Below are 17500 nucleotides of genomic sequence, written 5' to 3'. Positions count from 1 at the left end.
ATAGTCAGCAGGATTTGAACCTGCGCGGGGAGACCACAATGGATTTCTAGTTCATTGCCTTAACCACTCGGCCACGACTACCTCTCATGCAATGTGATGTTTTCACAAAAGTTTCTCTATGGGTTGAGCTACTTCATTTCAGGCTGTGAGGATGACTGAAGTAATATTGTATCAGAGATGATTTCCATGGTAAGTTAATCTTGACCACAGTGGCCTGCGTTAATGATTTTTAAAATATAACACTTGGAGAATGCTTTATACTTGGTATAGTTTTGGGTTTGTAAAATGTCAGTACTGACATCTAAGTTTATCAAAAGAATCATCCTTCGAGTCGGAATTGAACCAGCGACCTAAGGATTTTTGTACCAATCTCCTCTACAGTTCTCCGCTCTACCAGCTGAGCTATCGAAAGATTCCATGATCATACAACTGTGATATTACGTGCTATTAAAATGATTGAGTGTTAATTTTAAACATTATCAACTTTCCAAGCAAAATGAAAAATTATTTGACTACACAAAAGAGATGCAACTACTTATTCCTGTGTTGCTTTATCACACAAATTGTCATGTTTAATCATTTGGAAAATATCACTTTCAATAGATTTTTTAGTGTAGCCAAACTTACATCAAGATTAGAGATGCTTGAGCCTATCAAACTTTCTACACTCTTTTAAATTTTGCTTGTTTTGTAAACTAATCAAGTGTTCCAGGATTGATGGGGATATTCCATTGTTTGTTCTGATTTGACAATTAATTTTGGACAATGTGCGGCCCTTTTGAGCTAGTGAAGATAATTGTGCTACATGAGAGTATGCACAGACAATTATTTTTCTTTTTTTGCATTAAAGCACAATTTTTAATAAAGGAGAGGTTAATGATATAATAATTAGCACTGAAAGTCATCTGACACGATTTGAAAGTAAAATGTTGTGCATTGAAAGTAACCAAAGCTCTTTTTACTTTGAGTGGACATCATTTTCTTTCAAATGAACTTGATATTTTGCTAAATGTACAAAACTTTCTTACAAATTTGACATTCAAAATGCATTTGTAATTAATAAATGCTACTTAATATAGCTGCTGAGATTCCTGGGCTCAGTCTCAAGGAGAGGAGGAGAATGACGGATAGAGAAAAAGAGAACAGGCAGGAATCCAAAATATTTTGATGTGCCAGTTCCTGACTCACCCTGAATATCACTGGTTTCAAGCTTTTAGCAAATGTTCTGAAAAATTAAACAACCATGTGGTCGTAGTCGGCAGGGTTTGAACCTGAGCGGGGAGACCCCAATAGATTACTAGTCCATCGCCTTAACCACTCGGCCACTACTACCTCTCATGCAATGTGATGTTTTCACAAAAGTTTCTCTATGGGTTGAGCTACTTCATTTCAGGCTGTGAGGATGACTGAAGTAATATTGTATCAGAGATGATTTCCATGGGAAGTTAATCCTGACCACAGTGGCCTGCGTTAATGATTTTTAAAATATAACTTGGAGAATGCTTTATACTTGGTATAGTTTTGGGTTTGGAAAATGTCAGTACTGACATCTAAGTTTATCAAAAGCGTCATCCTTCAAGCCGGAATTGAACCAGCGACCTAAGTATTTCTGTACCAATCTCCTCTACAGTCTTCCGCTCTACCAGCTGAGCTATCGAAGGATACCATGATCGTACAGCTGTGATAGTACGCGCTATTAAAATGATTGAGTGTTAATGTTAAACATTATCAACTTTCCAAGCAAAATGAAAAATGATTTGACTACACAAAAGAGATTCAACTACTTATTCCTGTGTTGCTTTATCACACAAATTGTCATGTTTAATCATTTGGAAAATATCACTTTCAATAGATTTTTTAGTGTAGCCAAACTTACATCAAGATTAGAGATGCTTGAGCCTATCAAACCTTCTACACTCTTTTAAATTTGGCTTGTTTTGTAAACTAATCAAGTGTTCCAGGAATGATGGGGATATTCCATTGTTTGTTCTGATTTGACATTTAATTTTGGACAATGTGCGGCCCTTTTGAGCTAGTGAAGATAATTGTGCTACATGAGAGTATGCACAGACAATTATTTTTCTTTTTTTGCATTAAAGCACAATTTTTAATAAAGGAGAGGTTAATGATATAATAATTAGCACTGAAAGTCATCTGACAGGATTTGAAAGTAAAATATTGTGCATTGAAAGTAACCATAGCTCTTTTTACTTTGAGTGGACATCATTTTCTTTCAAATGAATTTGATATTTTGCTAAATGTACAAAACTTTCTTACAAATTTGACATTCAAAATGCATTTGTAATTAATAAATGCTACTTAATATAGCTGCTGAGATTCCTGGGCTCAGTCTCAAGGAGAGGAGGAGAATGACGGATAGAGAAAGAGAGAACAGGCAGGCATCCAAAAGATTTTGATGTGCCAGTTCCTGACTCACCCTGAATATCACTGGTTTCAAGCTTTTAGCAAATTTTCTGAAAAATTAAACAACCATGTGGTCGTAGTCGGCAGGTTTTGAACCTGAGCGGGGAGACCCCAATAGATTTCTAGTCCATCGCCTTAATCACTCGGCCACTACTACCTCTCATGCAATGTGATGTTTTCACAAAAGTTTCTCTATTGGTTGAGCTACTTCATTTCAGGCTGTGAGGATGACTGAAGTAATATTGTATCAGAGATGATTTCCATGGGAAGTTAATCCTGACCACAGTGGCCTGCGTTAATGATTTTTAAAATATAACTTGGAGAATGCTTTATACTTGGTATAGTTTTGGGTTTGTAAAATGTCAGTAGTGACATCTAAGTTTATCAAAAGCGTCATCCTTCGAGCCGGAATTGATCCAGCGACCTAAGGATTTCTGTACCAATCTCCTCTACAGTCTTCCGCTCTACCAGCTGAGCTATCGAAGGATTCCATGATCGTACAACTGTGATAGTACGTGCTATTAAAATGATTGAGTGTTAATTTTAAACATTATCAACTTTCCAAGCAAAATGAAATATTATTTGACTACACAAAAGAGATTCAACTACTTATTCCTGTGTTGCTTTATCACACAAATTGTCATGTTTAATCATTTGGAAAATATCACTAATAGTTTGACTTATATTTGTGCAATTACTATCAACTGGCTACAGAGCTAGTTTGGAAAGCACTTTCAATAGATTTTTTAGTGTAGCCAAACTTACATCAAGATTAGAGATGCTTGAGCCTATCAAACCTTCTACACTCTTTTAAATTTTGCTTGTTTTGTAAACTAATCAAGTGTTCCAGGAATGATGGGGATATTCCATTGTTTGTTCTGATTTGACAATTCATTTTGGACAATGAGCGGCCCTTTTGAGCTAGTGAAGATAATTGTGCTACATGAGAGTATGCACAGACAATTATTTTTCTTTTTTTGCATTAAAGCACAATTTTTAATAAAGGAGAGGTTAATGATATTATAAATAGCACTGAAAGTCATCTGACACGATTTGAAAGAAAAATGTTGTGCATTGAAAGTAACCAAAGCTCTTTTTACTTTGAGTGGACATCATTTTCTTTCAAATAAATTTGATATTTTGCTAAATGTACAAAACTTTCTTACAAATTTGACATTCAAAATGCATTTTTTATTAATAAATGCTACTTAGTATAGCTGCTGAGATTCCTGGGCTCAGTCTCAAGGAGAGGAGGAGAATGACGGATAGAGAAAGAGAGAACAGGCAGTCATCCTAAAGATTTGGATGTGCCAGTTCCTGACTCACCCTGATCAACACTGGTTTCAAGCTTTTAGTACATTTTCTGAAAATTAAAACAACCATGTGGTCATAGTCAGCAGGATTTGAACCTGCGCGGGTAGACCCCAATGGATTTCTCGTCCATTGCCTTAACCACTTGGCCACGACTACCTCTCATGCAGTGTGATGTTTTCACAAAAGTTTCTCTATGGGTTGAGCTACTTCATTTCAGGCTGTGAGGATGACTGAAGTAATATTGTATCAGACATGATTTCCATGGGAAGTTAATCTTGACCACAGTGGCCTGCGTTAATGATTTTTAAAATATAACACTTGGAGAATGCTTTATACTTGGTATAGTTTTGGGTTTGTAAAATGTCAGTACTGACATCTAAGTTTATCAAAAGAATCATCCTTCGAGTCGGAATTGAACCAGCGACCTAAGGATTTTTGTACCAATCTCCTCTACAGTCCTCCGCTCTACCAGCTGAGCTATCGAAAGATTCCATGATCATACAACTGTGATATTACGTGCTATTAAAATGATTGAGTGTTAATTTTAAACATTATCAACTTTCCAAGCAAAATGAAAAATTATTTGACTACACAAAAGAGATTCAACTACTTATTCCTGTGTTGCTTTATCACACAAATTGTCATGTTTAATCATTTGGAAAATATCACTTTCAATAGATTTTTTAGTGTAGCCAAACTTACATCAAGATTAGAGATGCTTGAGCCTTACAAACTTTCTACACTCTTTTAAATTTTGCTTGTTTTGTAAACTAATCAAGTGTTCCAGGATTGATGGGGATATTCCATTGTTTGTTCTGATTTGACAATTAATTTTGGACAATGTGCGGCCCTTTTGAGCTAGTGAAGATAATTGTGCTACATGAGAGTATGCACAGACAATTATTTTTCTTTTTTTGCATTAAAGCACAATTTTTAATAAAGTAGAGGTTAATGATATAATAATTAGCACTGAAAGTCATCTGACACGATTTGAAAGTAAAATGTTGTGCATTGAAAGTAACTATAGCTCTTTTTACTTTGAGTGGACATCATTTTCTTTCAAATGAATTTGATATTTTGCTAAATGTACAAAACTTTCTTACAAATTTGACATTCAAAATGCATTTGTAATTAATAAATGCTACTTAATATAGCTGCTGAGATTCCTGGGCTCAGTCTCAAGGAGAGGAGGAGAATGACGGATAGAGAAAGAGAGAACAGGCAGGCATCCAAAAGATTTTGATGTGCCAGTTCCTGACTCACCCTGAATATCACTGGTTTCAAGCTTTTAGCAAATTTTCTGAAAAATTAAACAACCATGTGGTCGTAGTCGGCAGGATTTGAACCTGAGCGGGGAGACCCCAATAGATTTCTAGTCCATCGAATTAACCACTCGGCCACTACTACCTCTCATGCAATGTGATGTTTTCACAAAAGTTTCTCTATGGGTTGAGCTACTTCATTTCAGGCTGTGAGGATGACTGAAGTAATATTGTATCAGAGATGATTTCCATGGGAAGTTAATCCTTACCACAGTGGCCTGCGTTAATAATTTTTTAAATATAACTTGGAGAATGCTTTATACTTGGTATAGTTTTGGGTTTGGAAAATGTCAGTAGTGACATCTAAGTTTATCAAAAGCGTCATCTTTCGAGCCAGAATTGAACAAGCAACCTAAGGATTTCTGTACCAATCTCCTCTACAGTCCTCCGCTCTACCAGCTGAGCTATCGAAGGATTCCATGATCGTACATCTGAGATAGTACGTGCTATTAAAATGATTGAGTGTTAATTTTAAACATTATCAACTTTCCAAGCAAAATGAAATATTATTTGACTACACAAAAGAGATTCAACTACTTATTCCTGTGTTGCTTTATCACACAAATTGTCATGTTTAATCATTTGGAAAATATCACTAATAGTTTGACTTATATTTGTGCAATTACTATCAACTGGCTACAGAGCTAGTTTGGAAAGCACTTTCAATAGATTTTTTAGTGTAGCCAAACTTACATCAAGATTAGAGATGCTTGAGCCTATCAAACCTTCTACACTCTTTTAAATTTTGCTTGTTTAGTAAACTAATCAAGTGTTCCAGGAATGATGGGGATATTCCATTGTTTGTTCTGATTTGACAATTAATTTTGGACAATGAGCGGCCCTTTTGAGCTAGTGAAGATAATTGTGCTACATGAGAGTATGCACAGACAATTATTTTTCTTTTTTTGCATTAAAGCACAATTTTTAATAAAGGAGAGGTTAATGATATAATAATTAGCACTGAAAGTCATCTGACACGATTTGAAAGTAAAATGTTGTGCATTGAAAGTAACCAAAGCTCTTTTTACTTTGAGTGGACATCATTTTCTTTCAAATTAACTTGATATTTTGCTAAATGTACAAAACTTTCTTACAAATTTGACATTCAAAATGCATTTGTAATTAATAAATGCTACTTAATATAGCTGCTGAGATTCCTGGGCTCAGTCTCAAGGAGAGGAGGAGAATGACGGATAGAGAAAAAGAGAACAGGCAGGAATCCAAAAGATTTTGATGTGCCAGTTCCTGACTCACCCTGAATATCACTGGTTTCAAGCTTTTAGCAAATGTTCTGAAAAATTAAACAACCATGTGGTCGTAGTCGGCAGGATTTGAACCTGAGCAAGGAGACCCCAATAGATTAATAGTCCATCGCCTTAACCACTCGGCCACTACTACCTCTCATGCAATGTGATGTTTTCACAAAAGTTTCTCTATGGGTTGAGCTACTTCATTTCAGGCTGTGAGGATGACTGAAGTAATATTGTATCAGAGATGATTTCCATGGGAAGTTAATCCTGACCACAGTGGCCTGCGTTAATGATTTTTAAAATATAACTTGGAGAATGCTTTATACTTGGTATAGTTTTGGGTTTGTAAAATGTCAGTACTGACATCTAAGTTTATCAAAAGCATCATCCTTCAAGCTGGAATTGAACCAGCGACCTAAGGATTTCTGTACCAATCTCCTCTACAGTCTTCCGCTCTACCAGCTGAGCTATCGAAGGATACCATGATTGTACAGCTGTGATAGTACGTGCTATTAAAATGATTGAGTGTTAATGTTAAACATTATCAACTTTCCAAGCAAAATGAAAAATGATTTGACTACACAAAAGAGATTCAACTACTTATTCCTGTGTTGCTTTATCACACAAATTGTCATGTTTAATCATTTGGAAAATATCACTTTCAATAGATTTTTTAGTGTAGCCAAACTTACATCAAGATTAGAGATGCTTGAGCCTATCAAACCTTCTACACTCTTTTAAATTTGGCTTGTTTTGTAAACTAATCAAGTGTTCCAGGAATGATGGGGATATTCCATTGTTTGTTCTGATTTGACATTTAATTTTGGACAATGTGCGGCCCTTTTGAGCTAGTGAAGATAATTGTGCTACATGAGAGTATGCACAGACAATTATTTTTCTTTTTTGCATTAAAGCACAATTTTTAATAAAGGAGAGGTTAATGATATAATAATTAGCACTGAAAGTCATCTGACAGGATTTGAAAGTAAAATATTGTGCATTGAAAGTAACCATAGCTCTTTTTACTTTGAGTGGACATCATTTTCTTTCAAAAACATTATCAACTTTCCAAGCAAAATGAAATATTATTTGACTACACAAAAGAGATTCAACTACTTATTCCTGTGTTGCTTTATCACACAAATTGTCATGTTTAATCATTTGGAAAATATCACTAATAGTTTGACTTATATTTGTGCAATTACTATCAACTGGCTACAGAGCTAGTTTGGAAAGCACTTTCAATAGATTTTTTAGTGTAGCCAAACTTACATCAAGATTAGAGATGCTTGAGCCTATCAAACCTTCTACACTCTTTTAAATTTTGCTTGTTTAGTAAACTAATCAAGTGTTCCAGGAATGATGGGGATATTCCATTGTTTGTTCTGATTTGACAATTAATTTTGGACAATGAGCGGCCCTTTTGAGCTAGTGAAGATAATTGTGCTACATGAGAGTATGCACAGACAATTATTTTTCTTTTTTTGCATTAAAGCACAATTTTTAATAAAGGAGAGGTTAATGATATAATAATTAGCACTGAAAGTCATCTGACACGATTTGAAAGTAAAATGTTGTGCATTGAAAGTAACCAAAGCTCTTTTTACTTTGAGTGGACATCATTTTCTTTCAAATGAACTTGATATTTTGCTAAATGTACAAAACTTTCTTACAAATTTGACATTCAAAATGCATTTGTAATTAATAAATGCTACTTAATATAGCTGCTGAGATTCCTGGGCTCAGTCTCAAGGAGAGGAGGAGAATGACGGATAGAGAAAAAGAGAACAGGCAGGAATCCAAAAGATTTTGATGTGCCAGTTCCTGACTCACCCTGAATATCACTGGTTTCAAGCTTTTAGCAAATGTTCTGAAAAATTAAACAACCATGTAGTCGTAGTCGGCAGGATTTGAACCTGAGCGGGGAGACCCCAATAGATTACTAGTCCATCGCCTTAACCACTCGGCCACTACTACCTCTCATGCAATGTGATGTTTTCACAAAAGTTTCTCTATGGGTTGAGCTACTTCATTTCAGGCTGTGAGGATGACTGAAGTAATATTGTATCAGAGATGATTTCCATGGGAAGTTAATCCTGACCACAGTGGCCTGCGTTAATGATTTTTAAAATATAACTTGGAGAATGCTTTATACTTGGTATAGTTTTGGGTTTGTAAAATGTCAGTACTGACATCTAAGTTTATCAAAAGCGTCATCCTTCAAGCCGGAATTGAACCAGCAACCTAAGGATTTCTGTACCAATCTCCTCTACAGTTTTCCACTCTACCAGCTGAGCTATCGAAGGATACCATGATCGTACAGCTGTGATAGTACGTGCTATTAAAATGATTGTGTTAATGTTAAACATTATCAACTTTCCAAGCAAAATGAAAAATGATTTGACTACACAAAAGAGATTCAGCTACTTATTCCTGTGTTGCTTTATCACACAAATTGTCATGTTTAATCATTTGGAAAATATCACTTTCAATAGATTTTTTAGTGTAGCCAAACTTACATCAAGATTAGAGATGCTTGAGCCTATCAAACCTTCTACACTCTTTTAAATTTGGCTTGTTTTGTAAACTAATCAAGTGTTCCAGGAATGATGGGGATATTCCATTGTTTGTTCTGATTTGACATTTAATTTTGGACAATGTGCGGCCCTTTTGAGCTAGTGAAGATAATTGTGCTACATGAGAGTATGCACAGACAATTATTTTTCTTTTTTTGCATTAAAGCACAATTTTTAATAAAGGAGAGGTTAATGATATAATAATTAGCACTGAAAGTCATCTGACATGATTTGAAAGTAAAATATTGTGCATTGAAAGTAACCATAGCTCTTTTTACTTTGAGTGGACATCATTTTCTTTCAAATGAATTTGATATTTTGCTAAATGTACAAAACTTTCTTACAAATTTGACATTCAAAATGCATTTGTAATTAATAAATGCTACTTAATATAGCTGCTGAGATTCCTGGGCTCAGTCTCAAGGAGAGGAGGAGAATGACGGATAGAGAAAGAGAGAACAGGCAGGCATCCAAAAGATTTTGATGTGCCAGTTCCTGACTCACCCTGAATATCACTGGTTTCAAGCTTTTAGCAAATTTTCTGAAAAATTAAACAACCATGTGGTCGTAGTCGGCAGGATTTGAACCTGAGCGGGGAGACCCCAATAGATTTCTAGTCCATCGCCTTAACCACTCGGCCACTACTACCTCTCATGCAATGTGATGTTTTCACAAAAGTTTCTCTATTGGTTGAGCTACTTCATTTCAGGCTGTGAGGATGACTGAAGTAATATTGTATCAGAGATGATTTCCATGGGAAGTTAATCCTGACCACAGTGGCCCGCGTCAATGATTTTTAAAATATAACTTGGAGAATGCTTTATACTTGGTATAGTTTTGGGTTTGTAAAATGTCAGTAGTGACATCTAAGTTTATCAAAAGCGTCATCATTCGAGCCAGAATTGATCCAGCGACCTAAGGATTTCTGTACCAATCTCTTCTACAGTCTTCCGCTCTACCAGCTGAGCTATCGAAGGATTCCATGATCGTACAACTGTGATAGTACGTGCTATTAAAATGATTGAGTGTTAATTTTAAACATTATCAACTTTCCAAGCAAAATGAAAAATGATTTGACTACACACAAGAGATTCAACTACTTATGCCTGTGTTGCTTTATCACACAAATTGTCATGTTTAATCATTTGGAAATTATCACTAATAGTTTCACTTATATTTGTGCAATTACTATCAACTGGCTACAGAGCTAGTTTGGAAAGCACTTTCAATAGATTTTTTAGTGTAGCCAAACTTACATCAAGATTAGAGATGCTTGAGCCTATCAAACCTTCTACACTCTTTTAAATTTGGCTTGTTTTGTAAACTAATCAAGTGTTCCAGGAATGATGGGGATATTCCATTGTTTGTTCTGATTTGACAATTCATTTTGGACAATGAGCGGCCCTTTTGAGCTAGTGAAGATAATTGTGCTACATGAGAGTATGCACAGACAATTATTTTTCTTTTTTTGCATTAAAGCACAATTTTTAATAAAGGAGAGGTTAATGATATAATAATTAGCACTGAAAGTCATCTGACACGATTTGAAAGTAAAATGTTGTGCATTGAAAGTAACCAAAGCTCTTTTTACTTTGAGTGGACATCATTTTCTTTCAAATGAATTTGATATTTTGCTAAATGTACAAAACTTTCTTACAAATTTGACATTCAAAATGCATTTGTAATTAATAAATGCTACTTAGTATAGCTGCTGAGATTCCTGGGCTCAGTCTCAAGGAGAGGAGGAAAATGAAGGATAGAGAAAGAGAGAACAGGCAGGCATCCTAAAGATTTGGATGTGCCAGTTCCTGACTCACCATGATCAACACTGGTTTCAAGCTTTTAGTAAATTTTCTGAAAATTAAAACAACCATGTGGTCGTAGTCGGCAGGATTTGAACATGCGCGGGGAGACCCCAATGGATTTCTAGTCCATCGCTTTAACCACTCGGCCACGACTACCTCTCATGCAATGTGATGTTTTCACAAAAGTTTCTCTATGGGTTGAGCTACTTCATTTCAGGCTGTTAGGATGACTGAAGTAATATTGTATCAGAGATGATTTCCATGGGAAGTTAATCCTGACCACAGTGGCCTGCGTTAAAGATTTTTAAAATATAACTTGGAGAATGCTTTATACTTGGTATAGTTTTGGGTTTGTAAAATGTCAGTACTGACATCTAAGTTTATCAAAAGCTTCATCCTTCGAGCCGGAATTGAACCAGCGACCTAAGAATTTCTGTACCAATCTCCTCTACAGTCCTCCGCTCTACCAGCTGAGCTATCGAAGGATTCCATGATCACACAACTGTGATATTACGTGCTATTAAAATGATTGAGTGTTAATTTTAAACATTATCAACTTTCCAAGCAAAATGAAAAATGATTTGACTACACACAAGAGATTCAACTACTTATTCCTGTGTTGCTTTATCACACAAATTGTCATGTTTAATCATTTGGAAAATATCACTAATAGTTTGACTTATATTTGTGCAATTACTATCAACTGGCTACAGAGCTAGTTTGGAAAGCACTTTCAATAGATTTTTTAGTGTAGCCAAACTTACATCAAGATTAGAGATGCTTGAGCCTATCAAACCTTCTACACTCTTTTAAATTTTGCTTGTTTTTTAAACTAATCAAGTGTTCCAGGAATGATGGGGATATTCCATTGTTTGTTCTGATTTGACAATTCATTTTGGACAATGAGCGGCCCTTTTGAGCTAGTGAAGATAATTGTGCTACATGAGAGTATGCACAGACAATTATTTTTCTTTTTTTGCATTAAAGCACAATTTTTAATAAAGGAGAGGTTAATGATATAATAATTAGCACTGAAAGTCATCTGACACGATTTGAAAGTAAAATGTTGTGCATTGAAAGTAACCAAAGCTCTTTTTACTTTGAGTGGACATCATTTTCTTTTAAATTAATTTGATATTTTGCTAAATGTACAAAACTTTCATACAAATTTGACATTCAAAATGCATTTGTACTTAATAAATGCTACTTAGTATGGCTGCTGAGATTCCGGGGCTCAGTCTCAAGTAGAGGAGGAGAATGAGGATAGAGAAAGAGAGAACAGGCAGGCATCCTAAAGATTTTGATGTGCCAGTTCCTGACTCACCCTGAGCAACACTGGTTTCAAGCTTTTAGTAAATTTTCTGAAAAATAAAACAACCATGTGGTCATATTCGGCAGGATTTGAAACTGCGCGGGGAGACCCCAATGGATTTCTAGTCCATTGCCTTAACCACTCGGCCACGACTACCTCTCATGCGATGTGATGTTTTCACAAAAGTTTCTCTATAATAATTAGCACTGAAAGTCATCTGACACGATTTGAAAGTAAAATGTTGTGCATTGAAAGTAACCAAAGCTCTTTTTACTTTGAGTGGACATCATTTTCTTTCAAATGAATTTGATATTTTGCTAAATGTACAAAACTTTCTTACAAATTTGACATTGAAAATGCATTTGTACTTAAAAAATGCTACTTAGTATGGCTGCTGAGATTCCTGGGCTCAGTCTCAAGTAGAGGAGGAGAATGACGGATAGAGAAAGAGAGAACAGGCAGGCATCCTAAAGATTTTGATGTGCCAGTTCCTGACTCACCCTGAGCAACACTGGTTTCAAGCGTTTAGTAAATTTTCTGAAAAATAAAACAATCATGTGGTCGTAGTCGGCAGGATTTGAACCTGCGCGGGGAGACCCCAATGGATTTCTAGTGCTTCGCCTTAACCACTCGGCCACGACTACCTCTCATGCAATGTGATGTGTTCACAAAAGTTTCTCTATGGTTTGAGCTACTTCATTTCAGGCTGTGAGGATGACTGAAGTAATATTGTATCAGAGATGATTTCCATGGGAAGTTAATCCTGACCACAGTGACCTGCATTAATGATTTTTAAAATATAACTTGGAGAATGCTTTATACTTGGTACAGTTTTGGGTTTGTAAAATGTCAGTACTGACATCTAAGTTTATCAAAAACGTCATATTTCAAGCCGGAATTGAACCAGCGACCTAAGGATTTCTGTACCAATCACCTCTACAGTCCTCCGCTCTACCAGCTGAGCTATTGAAGGATTCCATGATCATACAACTGTGATATTACGTGCTATTAAAATGATTGAGTGTTAATTTTAAACATTATCAACTTTCCAAGCAAAATGAAAAATGATTTGACTACACAAAAGAGATTCAACTACTTATTCCTGTGTTGCTTTATCACACAAATTGTCATGTTTAATCATTTGGAAAATATCACTAATAGTTTGACTTATATTTGTGCAATTACTATCAACTGGCTACAGAGCTAGTTTGGAAAGCACTTTCAATAGATTTTTTAGTGTAGCCAAACTTACATCAAGATTAGAGATGCTTGAGCCTATCAAACCTTCTACACTCTTTTAAATTTTGCTTGTTTTGTAAACTAATCAAGTGTTCCAGGATTGATGGGGATATTCCATTGTTTGTTCTGATTTGACAATTCATTTTGGACAATGAGAGGCCCTTTTGAGCTAGTGAAGATAATTGTGCTACATGAGAGTATGCACAGACAATTATTTTTCTTTTTTTGCATTAAAGCACAATTTTTAATAAAGGAGAGGTTAATGATATAATAATTAGCACTGAAAGTCATCTGACACGATTTGAAAGTAAAATGTTGTGCATTGAAAGTAACCAAAGCTCTTTTTACTTTGAGTGGACATCATTTTCTTTCAAATGAATTTGATATTTTGCTAAATGTACAAAACTTTCTTACAAATTTGACATTCAAAATGCATTTGTAATTAATAAATGCTACTTAGTATGGCTGCTGAGATTCCGGGGCTCAGTCTCAAGTAGAGGAGGAGAATGACGGATAGAGAAAGAGAGAACAGGCAGGCATCCTAAAGATTTTGATGTGCCAGTTCCTGACTCACCCTGAGCAACACTGGTTTCAAGCGTTTAGTAAATTTTCTGAAAAATAAAACAACCATGTGGTCGTAGTCGGCAGGATTTGAGCCTGTGCGGGGAGACCCCAATGGATTTCTAGTGCATCGCCTTAACCACTCGGCCACGACTACCTCTCATGCAATGTGATGTTTTCACAAAAGTTTCTCTATGGGTTGAGCTACTTCATTTCAGGCTGTGAGGATGACTGAAGTAATATTGTATCAGAGATGATTTCCATGGGAAGTTAATCCTGACCACAGTGACCTGCGTTAATGATTTTTAAAATATAACTTGGAGAATGCTTTATACTTGGTACAGTTTTGGGTTTGTAAAATGTCAGTACTGACATCTAAGTTTATCAAAAGAATCATCCTTCGAGCCGGAATTGAACCAGCGACCTAAGGATTTCTGTACCAATCACCTCTACATTCCTCTGCTCTACCAGCTGAGCTATCGAAGGATTCCATGATCGTACAACTGTGATATTACGTGCTATTAAAATGATTGAGTGTTAATTTTAAACATTATCAACTTTCCAAGCAAAATGAAAAATGATTTGACTACACAAAAGAGATTGAACTACTTATTCCTGTGTTGCTTTATCACACAAATTGTCATGTTTAATCATTTGGAAAATATCACTAATAGTTTGACTTATATTTGTGCAATTACTATCAACTGGCTAGAGAGCTAGTTTGGAAAGCACTTTCAATAGATTGTTTAGTGTAGCCAAACTTACATCAAGATTAGAGATGCTTGAGCCTATCAAACCTTCTACACTCTTTTAAATTTTGCTTGTTTTGTAAACTAATCAAGTGTTCCAGGAATGATGGGGATCTTCCATTGTTTGTTCTGATTTGACAATTCATTTTGGACAATGAGCGGCCCTTTTGAGCTAGTGAAGATAATTGTGCTACATGAGAGTATGCACAGACAATTATTTTTCTTTTTTTGCATTAAAGCACAATTTTTAATAATGGAGAGGTTAATGATATAATAATTAGCACTGAAAGTCATCTGACACGATTTGAAAGTAAAATGTTGTGCATTGAAAGTAACCAAAGCTCTTTTTACTTTGAGTGGACATCATTTTCTTTCGAATGAATTTGATATTTTGCTAAATGTACAAAACTTTCTTACAAATTTGACATTCAAAATGCATTTGTAATTAATAAATGCTACTTAGTATGGCTGCTGAGATTCCTGGGCTCAGTCTCAAGTAGAGGAGGAGAATGACGGATAGAGAAAGAGAGAACAGGCAGGCATCCTAAAGATTTTGATGTGCCAGTTCCTGACTCACCCTGAGCAACACTGGTTTCAAGCTTTTAGTAAATTTTCTGAAAAATAAAACAACCAAATGGTCGTAGTCGGAAGGATTTGAACCTGCGCGGGGAGACCCCAATGGATTTTTAGTCTATCGCCTTAACCACTCGGCCACAACTACCTCTCATGCGACATGATGTTTTCACAAAAGTTTCTCTATGGGTTGAGCTACTTCATTTCAGGCTGTGAGGATGACTGAAGTAATATTGTATCAGAGATGATTTCCATGGGAAGTTAATTCTGACCACAGTGACCTGCGTTAATGATTTTTTAAAAATAACTTGGAGAATGCTTTATACTTGGTACAGTTTTGGGTTTGTAAAATGTCAGTACTGACATCTAAGTTTATCAAAAGCATCATCCTTCGAGCCGGAATTGAACCAGCGACCTAAGGATTTCTGTACCAATCACCCCTACAGTCCTCCGCTCTACCAGCTGAGCTATCGAAGGATTCCATGATCGTACGACTTTGATATTACGTGCTATTAAAATGATTGAGTGTTAATTTTAAACATTATCAACTTTCCAAGCAAAATTAAAAATGATTTGACTACACAAAAGAGATTCAACTACTTATTCCTGTGTTGCTTTATCACACAAATTGTCATGTTTAATCATTTGGAAAATATCACTAATAGTTTGACTTATATTTGTGCAATTACTATCAACTGGCTACAGAGCTAGTTTGGAAAGCACTTTCAATAGATTTTTTAGTGTAGCCAAACTTACATCAAGATTAGAGATGCTTGAGCATATCAAACCTTCTACACTCTTTTAAATTTTGCTTGTTTTGTAAACTAATCAAGTGTTCCAGGAATGATGGGGATATTCCATTGTTTGTTCTGATTTGACAATTCATTTTGGACAATGAGCGGCCCTTTTGAGCTAGTGAAGATAATTGTGCTACATGAGAGTATGCACAGACAATTATTTTTCTTTTTTTGCATTAAAGCACAATTTTTAATAAAGGAGAGGTTAATGATATAATAATTAGCACTGAAAGTCATCTGACACGATTTGAAAGTAAAATGTTGTGCATTGAAAGTAACCAAAGCTCTTTTTACTTTGAGTGGACATAATTTTCTTTCGAATGAATTTTATATTTTGCTAAATGTACAAAACTTTCTTACAAATTTGACATTCAAAATGCATTTGTAATTAATAAATGCTACTTAGTATGGCTGCTGAGATTCCTGGGCTCAGTCTCAAGTAGAGGAGGAGAATGACGGATAGAGAAAGAGAGAACAGGCAGGCATCCTAAAGATTTTGATGTGCCAGTTCCTGACTCACCCTGAGCAACACTGGTTTCAAGCTTTTAGTAAATTTTCTGAAAAATAAAACAACCAAGTGGTCGTAGTCGGCAGGATTTGAACGTGCGCGGGGAGACCCCAATGGATTTCTAGTCTATCGCCTTAACCACTCGGCCACAACTACCGCTCATGCAACGTGATGTTTTCACAAAAGTTTCTCTATGGGTTGAGCTACTTCCTTTCAGGCTGTGAGGATGACTGAAGTAATATTGTATCAGAGATGATTTCCATGGGAAGTTAATCCTGACCACAGTGACCTGCGTTAATGATTTTTAAAAAATAACTTGGAGAATGCTTTATACTTGGTACAGTTTTGGGTTTGTAAAATGTCAGTACTGACATCTAAGTTTATCAAAAGCATCATCCTTCGAGCCGGAATTGAACCAGCGACCTAAGGATTTCTGTACCAATCACCTCTACAGTCCTCCGCTCTACCAGCTGAGCTATCGAAGGATTCCATGATCGTACAACTTTGATATTACGTGCTATTAAAATGATTGAGTGTTAATTTTAAACATTATCAACTTTCCAAGCAAAATGAAAAATGATTTGACTACACAAAAGAGATTCAACTACTTATTCCTGTGTTGCTTTATCACACAAATTGTCATGTTTAATCATTTGGAAAATATCACTAATAGTTTGACTTATATTTGTGCAATTACTATCAACTGGCTACAGAGCTAGTTTGGAAAGCACTTTCAATAGATTTTTTAGTGTAGCCAAACTTACATCAATATTAGAGATGCTTGAGCCTATCAAACCTTCTACACTCTTTTAAATTTTGCTTGTTTTGTAAACTAATCAAGTGTTCCAGGAATGATGGGGATATTCCATTGTTTGTTCTGATTTGACAATTCATTTTGGACAATGAGCGGCCCTTTTGAGCTAGTGAAGATAATTGTGCTACATGAGAGTATGCACAGACAATTATTTTTCTTTTTTTGCATTAAAGCACAATTTTTAATAAAGGAGAGGTTAATGATATAATAATTAGCACTGAAAGTCATCTGACACAATTTGAAAGTAAAATGTTGT

At 35.5% G+C, this 17500-nt stretch overlaps 20 non-coding genes across 20 annotated transcripts in view; all 20 read right to left on the bottom strand.

The window, feature by feature from the left end:
* The window catches only part of TRNAS-AGA (transfer RNA serine (anticodon AGA)), an 82-nt gene extending 1 nt beyond the window's left edge, over positions 1 to 81 (bottom strand). Inside the window, exon 1 of the tRNA in view lies at positions 1 to 81. This exon is cut by the window's left edge and continues 1 nt beyond it. This is a non-coding gene — a tRNA (tRNA-Ser).
* Positions 82 to 1250: 1169 nt separating this feature from the next.
* Positions 1251 to 1332, bottom strand: TRNAT-AGU (transfer RNA threonine (anticodon AGU)). The gene has a single exon. It is a non-coding gene; the product is annotated as a tRNA-Thr (tRNA).
* Positions 1333 to 1571: 239 nt separating this feature from the next.
* TRNAY-GUA (transfer RNA tyrosine (anticodon GUA)) lies at positions 1572 to 1661 on the bottom strand. Its single transcript is given in 2 exon segments — positions 1572 to 1607; positions 1625 to 1661. It is a non-coding gene; the product is annotated as a tRNA-Tyr (tRNA).
* A 1159-nt stretch (positions 1662 to 2820) lies between these two features.
* On the bottom strand, positions 2821 to 2910 carry TRNAY-GUA (transfer RNA tyrosine (anticodon GUA)). Its single transcript is given in 2 exon segments — positions 2821 to 2856; positions 2874 to 2910. It is a non-coding gene; the product is annotated as a tRNA-Tyr (tRNA).
* Positions 2911 to 3812: 902 nt separating this feature from the next.
* Positions 3813 to 3894, bottom strand: TRNAS-AGA (transfer RNA serine (anticodon AGA)). The gene has a single exon. It is a non-coding gene; the product is annotated as a tRNA-Ser (tRNA).
* A 241-nt stretch (positions 3895 to 4135) lies between these two features.
* On the bottom strand, positions 4136 to 4225 carry TRNAY-GUA (transfer RNA tyrosine (anticodon GUA)). Its single transcript is given in 2 exon segments — positions 4136 to 4171; positions 4189 to 4225. It is a non-coding gene; the product is annotated as a tRNA-Tyr (tRNA).
* Positions 4226 to 6697: 2472 nt separating this feature from the next.
* TRNAY-GUA (transfer RNA tyrosine (anticodon GUA)) lies at positions 6698 to 6787 on the bottom strand. The gene is given in 2 exon segments: positions 6698 to 6733; positions 6751 to 6787. It is a non-coding gene; the product is annotated as a tRNA-Tyr (tRNA).
* A 1418-nt stretch (positions 6788 to 8205) lies between these two features.
* On the bottom strand, positions 8206 to 8287 carry TRNAT-AGU (transfer RNA threonine (anticodon AGU)). Its single transcript has one exon. It is a non-coding gene; the product is annotated as a tRNA-Thr (tRNA).
* Positions 8288 to 9452: 1165 nt separating this feature from the next.
* TRNAS-AGA (transfer RNA serine (anticodon AGA)) lies at positions 9453 to 9534 on the bottom strand. Its single transcript has one exon. It is a non-coding gene; the product is annotated as a tRNA-Ser (tRNA).
* Positions 9535 to 10765: 1231 nt separating this feature from the next.
* On the bottom strand, positions 10766 to 10847 carry TRNAS-AGA (transfer RNA serine (anticodon AGA)). The gene has a single exon. It is a non-coding gene; the product is annotated as a tRNA-Ser (tRNA).
* Positions 10848 to 11086: 239 nt separating this feature from the next.
* On the bottom strand, positions 11087 to 11176 carry TRNAY-GUA (transfer RNA tyrosine (anticodon GUA)). The gene is given in 2 exon segments: positions 11087 to 11122; positions 11140 to 11176. It is a non-coding gene; the product is annotated as a tRNA-Tyr (tRNA).
* A 901-nt stretch (positions 11177 to 12077) lies between these two features.
* TRNAS-AGA (transfer RNA serine (anticodon AGA)) lies at positions 12078 to 12159 on the bottom strand. Its single transcript has one exon. It is a non-coding gene; the product is annotated as a tRNA-Ser (tRNA).
* Positions 12160 to 12565: 406 nt separating this feature from the next.
* On the bottom strand, positions 12566 to 12647 carry TRNAS-AGA (transfer RNA serine (anticodon AGA)). Its single transcript has one exon. It is a non-coding gene; the product is annotated as a tRNA-Ser (tRNA).
* A 239-nt stretch (positions 12648 to 12886) lies between these two features.
* On the bottom strand, positions 12887 to 12976 carry TRNAY-GUA (transfer RNA tyrosine (anticodon GUA)). Its single transcript is given in 2 exon segments — positions 12887 to 12922; positions 12940 to 12976. It is a non-coding gene; the product is annotated as a tRNA-Tyr (tRNA).
* Positions 12977 to 13878: 902 nt separating this feature from the next.
* Positions 13879 to 13960, bottom strand: TRNAS-AGA (transfer RNA serine (anticodon AGA)). Its single transcript has one exon. It is a non-coding gene; the product is annotated as a tRNA-Ser (tRNA).
* A 239-nt stretch (positions 13961 to 14199) lies between these two features.
* On the bottom strand, positions 14200 to 14289 carry TRNAY-GUA (transfer RNA tyrosine (anticodon GUA)). Its single transcript is given in 2 exon segments — positions 14200 to 14235; positions 14253 to 14289. It is a non-coding gene; the product is annotated as a tRNA-Tyr (tRNA).
* A 902-nt stretch (positions 14290 to 15191) lies between these two features.
* On the bottom strand, positions 15192 to 15273 carry TRNAF-AAA (transfer RNA phenylalanine (anticodon AAA)). Its single transcript has one exon. It is a non-coding gene; the product is annotated as a tRNA-Phe (tRNA).
* Positions 15274 to 15512: 239 nt separating this feature from the next.
* Positions 15513 to 15602, bottom strand: TRNAY-GUA (transfer RNA tyrosine (anticodon GUA)). Its single transcript is given in 2 exon segments — positions 15513 to 15548; positions 15566 to 15602. It is a non-coding gene; the product is annotated as a tRNA-Tyr (tRNA).
* Positions 15603 to 16504: 902 nt separating this feature from the next.
* On the bottom strand, positions 16505 to 16586 carry TRNAS-AGA (transfer RNA serine (anticodon AGA)). The gene has a single exon. It is a non-coding gene; the product is annotated as a tRNA-Ser (tRNA).
* Positions 16587 to 16825: 239 nt separating this feature from the next.
* On the bottom strand, positions 16826 to 16915 carry TRNAY-GUA (transfer RNA tyrosine (anticodon GUA)). Its single transcript is given in 2 exon segments — positions 16826 to 16861; positions 16879 to 16915. It is a non-coding gene; the product is annotated as a tRNA-Tyr (tRNA).
* Positions 16916 to 17500: the final 585 nt, after the last annotated feature.

This window comes from Pseudophryne corroboree, chromosome 4 (genome assembly GCF_028390025.1).
Source record: "Pseudophryne corroboree isolate aPseCor3 chromosome 4, aPseCor3.hap2, whole genome shotgun sequence".
NCBI classification, from domain to species: Eukaryota; Metazoa; Chordata; class Amphibia; order Anura; family Myobatrachidae; genus Pseudophryne; species Pseudophryne corroboree.
Note: the sequence above shows the minus strand (reverse complement) of the source record. Positions and strands in the feature narration are given on the sequence as shown.